A 6000-nucleotide genomic window follows, 5' to 3' on the forward strand; every position below is an offset into this window, starting at 1 on the left:
TTGCAAGCAAAGTTGCCCTTGGGTAGGCTCTCAGTTAACCAACAACTTATTTTTTCCTCCTTTGAGTGTGCACTGTGTCTAGCATTTTTTTTCTAAAAATATCTCCTAGCGTCGTGCTCCTTCTAAAGGTAATAAAAGTTTGGTTGCTGACTGATTTGGCTAATATAGGATCTCTTTGCAACATGAACCAGTTACTCCTAATCGCAGCATTTATAACTGAATTCATATTGCTATTGGCAAAGGCAAAGGTGAATCATTTTTGTTCTGGATCTGTTCTTTTTTCTTTTTATATGTTAACAGGGCTGGTCTTTCTGTTTTTTTTCAGCCCTCTCTGAAACAATTTTCAATCATTTTCCTCGGATAGCACCTCTGAAAGAAACAATCCTTCAACTCTTCAGCTTGCTTATAGTAATTTTCAATATTACTATTAATTCTTTTAAGCCGAAGAAATTGGCTGTGGGGAATACCCCTACGTACATGTAGCGGATGCGAGCTCTCAAAGTGAAGGATCAAATTCTTAGCAGTAGATTTTCTAAATCCTGATGTAAAAAAATACCTAAGTACATAATTGCTGATTTCTGGTCTCTTCATATACCAGAAAAAAAGTTTATTAAAAGTCATCAAAAAGTCCCGTCAAAACAAATATGATACGATAAAAACTACAGACCACGGAGCAAAAAATAAGTCTCATAAGTAAAAGTCTTATAGAAGAGGACAATTTTAAGCATTAAAACCAGCATACAAGAAGGAATAAAATCACCATATATAGTACCACCATACTATTACTGACCAAATCCTGAATACTAAGACCAATATTACCAATAATATCGGTATACAAGGAACAAATTATACTGGCACATAAAGACTGGATAATGCCACCATACTGAGTAATGTACAGACTAACAATACCAATAATACCAGAATATAAACAATAACAGAACCAAATAATACTGCATTATCAGGAACACACTTTACATCACACAGTTACTGACTAGTGCATCATACGGTTACTGAATAAAACCACTGTATACAGACCTGTATCTCCCTGTACAGTGACCATAAAGAAGTAGATACCAGCTGAACACAGAATCTGTATGCAGATAAGCAGTAGAAGAGAGCACTGAATAAATCCATTTTGTCCCCGTAGTCATCTAGATAGAACAGATAAATGATAGCTTTTTTGCACATATCTGGAGTTTTCCATTTCTGGTGCTGTGGTCTTGGACTTTGTTGCATGTTTGGTATCCGTATATCAAACATGCAACAAAGTGCAAGACCACAGCACCAGAAATGGAAAACTCCGGATATGTGCAAAAGAGCTATCATTTATCCGTTCCTCAAAAAAAGCTTTTGGGGAACCAGTAAACTGCTGCTCTTTTACAAATATCTAGAGTTTTCAATTTTTGGTACTGTGGTCTTGGACTTTGTTGCAGGACCTGTATTCCATATAAGTGATTGTATACTGGAACATATAAAGGTAGATACCAGCTGTACACAGGATCTGTATACTATAAGTGTTTATAGTTATATCTAGGGACTCAAAGGTATGGTAATTTCTGATCAGCGATGTCTTCTTTCCTTTTCTTCTGCATTTGGATCAGACTGTCAAGTCAACTTCTTCCAGCCAAAAACCATCTCTTTAGCATCTGCAGGAAAAACATGTTAGACTCTGCATTTTTACAGTGCACTGCTCTTCCCATAATTAGGATAGTAGGTCCCCCATTAAGTAGGAAATACGTCAGGAAATAGGTAGGTTGTTAGCTAGGTAGATAGGCAGGTAAGTAGGTAGCTAGCTACATGCGTAGGTTGCTGGCTACGTAGGTAGCTAGGTATGTTCAAAGTTAGATTGGATGTTAGCTAGGTAAGTAGGATGGTGGATAGCTACAGATTCCTGTGAAATTTTTTATTTTTAACAGGAATCATCACTCAGCTTTCCTTCTAGGAAAGCTGAGTGATAATTCCTGTGAGAAATATTATTGCAGCCATATTTTTTTTCACCCAGCTTTCCTAGATTTCTGAACAGCAAAGTTTGCCTAAATATGTGGTAACACATAATATAATTGCAGAGTTGCCCCCCTCCCCTCCTCTTCCCCATAGGTATATACAGAGTAAAAAAAAAAAAATTATGCTCACCTGATGTCCCACGCAGCGATCTCCTCAGCAGCAGGGGCCCACGTCTTCTCCCCTCCACAGTACAGGTGCCGATGAGTGACGTCATCGTCGCCTGTACTGCATGCTGCTCATGTCTCCTCTGTGTAAGCTGCAGATGCAGATGTATGTACGTATGTATGTACGTATTCTACTGTATGTATGTATTCTACTGTATGTACGTGTATCGCGCATACAGGAGAATGCAGCGCTGTCTGCTGGGGATCTGGGACGAGTGTCCCGGATCCTTAGTAGCGGCGGCCTGGGTGGGTGGGGGGATCAAACCATTATCGGTTCTCCACCCTGAATTCCTGAGGGGGATCCATCCCCCCCCCCCCGTCCCCCCCAGTTCCTACACCCCTGCCAAGACACCAACTCATGTCAAGCATGCACTGGAATTCCTGTATGCATGTATGGATTGTATAAAGTACATAATATAAGTAATTCTATATCCCCAAGTCTTCATAAAATCCATCAATCCATACAGTGGCATGGTTCAGATTACAAAGAAAAACACAACTGGATATGTGGGTATTTGTGGGCAGAGTTTTCTGTGTTTGAGATGCTTGTCCCATGAGGAGCTGCTAAAGGTGTACTCTTATCATGTTTTCTAACAAAGCTCAATGAAGTTCTTGAAGCTCAGAAGGAACCATTAATCTTCTACAGCTTGTTCTTCTAACAATTTATCTTCAAAGGCTTCAAGCAGCGTTAAGTTTGCAGAAAGATTAACAAGCTCTAAGTATTAAATTAACAAACAGACCAGAAAATTTGATTTACATAAATATTAATCTGTATTTATCCGTACAAACTCCAGAGAATCGCAGGGAGGAGAAAACTGCCTTTTATATTCCAACAGTTGATGTTAGTATCTGTACAAACCGTATGTTAGTTCAAGGACAAGTATTATAAACCCAGTTCAAGTCTGGGATTCTATTAAAGCAAGAAATTCATCTATGAGAAAGCCTCAAGTCAGTTAGTAGAGTGCAAGACCCTTTTAATATAGCAAAGTGAGTTCATACAAGCTTCTTTCGGTTTAATTTCCTTATGTTTGAACGTGGTACGGACCTGCCGAAATGCTGCCTCAACACTCATCAATTCCTAAATGGGAAATGTTATTACAGATGAGTTTTTCTAACGCAATATTAAATTAATCCTATTTACAAAGATTCTTACCATGGCATTGTGAAATCATTTACTTCTGCATATTATATGGATAATAAGAACCGACTTGTACTTGTAGCTGGAATTCCTTTTTTTAATTCTATATAAGTTTTATTATATGAACTTAGAAAATATCCTAGAAGACATGATAGCTTCCTGAGACTCTGCTAATAGTAAAATCTTTCTTTATTTTTTATAAAACTGTAGGAGTCTTCAGCAATTAAATTATATGAGCACTAAGCAGGATTATACCGTAATATCATTTGCTTTCAGGCTACAGAACCTATATTAAACAACAGCCATTAAGGAAAATTGAAAATGGCCAATAATAGATAACAATAAAAAGGCTCTTCATATATACTTAATGTTTAAGAATCTAGCAGTGAGATAAAGTTCTGCAACCCATTTTATTAATACAGCTATCTCTGAATCTAAAGTAATTGTATAACTTTAGAAAGGTCAGAATGAATAAAGTATTATATTTGACTTACTTTGATTTTTATCAGTTGCAATACAGGGGTTTTCTCATTAAGATAACCATAGGCATGGTATTGACTAGTCTGCTGTTAAAAGAGCCTGATACTCACGGATATAAAAGTCAACTATAGCCACTTAAAACCCAACCTTTAATGACCAAAATAACTAAACTAGACACCAACATAAAATAAAATAACAATAAAGTGAGTAGCAACCACTCGTATAGACAATGAAACTAACTCTTGTCTGGCTTGCTTTTCAAAAAAGCAGACGCCCATAATGATAAGAAGATTTCTGCATCAGACTTCACTGTTGTTCAGCCTTCTTCTCATCTATTAACCCCTTAAGGACACAGCCCATTTTGGCCTTAAGGGCACAGGCAATTTTATTTTGGCATTTTAGTTTGTTCCTCCTCGACTTCTAAAAATCATAACTCTTTTATATTTTCATCCACAGATGAATGAGGGCTTGTTTTATGCATGACCAATTGTCCTTTGTAATGACTTCACTCCTTTTAACATAAAATGTATGGCGCAACCAAAAAAATATTTTTTCTGTGGGGAAATTAAAAAGAAAATCACAATTTTGCTAATTTTGGAGGGTTTAGTTTTCCTGCTGTACGCTTTATGGTAAAAATGACATATTTTCATTATTTTGTGGGCCAATATGATTAAAATAATACCCATGATTTTATACTTTTGTGTGATTGTGCACCTTTAAATAAAATCTCAAACTTTTTAAAAAAATTAGTTCACTGGTAAAAAAATAAAAGGAACACTAAAATAACACATCCTAGATCTGAATAAATGAACTAATCATATGAAATACTTTCATCTTTACATAGCTGAATGTGCTGACAAAATCACAAAAAAAATGATCATCAAATGATAATCAAATTTATCAACCCATGGAGGTCTGGATATGGAGTCAAACTCAAAATCAAAGTGTAAAACCACACTACAGGCTGATCCAACATTGATGTAATGTCCTTAAAACAAGTCAAAATGAGGCTCAGTAGTGTGTGTGGCCTCCACGTGCCCGTATGACCTCCTTACAATGCCTGGGCATGCTCCTGATGAAGTGGCAGATGGTCTCCTGAGGGATGTCCTCCCAGACCTGGACTAAAGCATCTGCCAATTCCTGGACAATCTGTGGTACAAAATGGTGTTGGTGGATGGAGCAAGACATGATGTCCCAGATGTGCTCAGTCGAATTCAGGTCTAAGGAACAGTGGGCCAGTCCATAGCATCAATGCCTTCCTCATGCAGGAACTGCTGACACACTCCAGCCCCATGAGGTCTAGGATTGTCTTGGATTAGGAGGAACCCAGGGCCAACCGCCCCAGCATATGGTTTCCCAAGGGGTCTGAGGATCTCATCTTGGTACCTAATGGCAGTCAGGCTACCTCTGGCAAGCACATGGAGGGCTGTTTCGGCCCCAAAGAAATGCCACCCCACACCATTACTAACCCACCACCAAACATGTCATGCTGGAGGGTGTTGCAGGCAGCAGAATGTTCTCCACAGCATCTCCAGACTATGTCAAATCTGTCACATGTGCTCAGTTTAAACCTGCTTTCATCTGTGAAGAGCACAGGAAGACAGGGGCAAATTTGCCAATCTTGGTGTTCTCTGGCAAATGCCAAACGTCCTGCATGGTGCAGGGCTGTAAGCACAACCCGTGACGGCCCTCATGCCCCCTCCCATAGACATGAATGGAGGGGGCATGGCGTGACGTCACATCCCGTCACATCCCCAGAGGTCACATCACAAACCAGAGGTTTTCGAAACTGGAGACGCAGCTCCCGCATAGAATGTGGGTGCTGCAGGGAGATCGCGGGGGTCCCAGCGGTGGGCCCCCGTGATCAGACATCTTATCCCCTTTACATTGGATAGGGGATAAAATGTCAAGAATACCCCTTTAACTTTTTAATCACTTTTTATTATTATTATTATTATCATTATTTTTTAAAGGGATGTGACAAAAAAAAGCAGCAATTTTGGACTTTTTATTTTTTACTCTTACGCCGTTCACTGTACAGGATAACAAACATTATATTTTGATAGTTCAGACATTTATTTATTTATTTTAATTTAATTTTTTTTATTGTTTTATAATAATAAGAACAGAGGAACACATGTCAGTACATCATATGGTGGTAAATGTACAAAGACGTTAAATACATACCGTATATACTCGAGTATAAGCCGACCC

Source organism: Hyla sarda, chromosome 3 (genome assembly GCF_029499605.1).
Source record: "Hyla sarda isolate aHylSar1 chromosome 3, aHylSar1.hap1, whole genome shotgun sequence".
Taxonomy (NCBI): Eukaryota; Metazoa; Chordata; class Amphibia; order Anura; family Hylidae; genus Hyla; species Hyla sarda.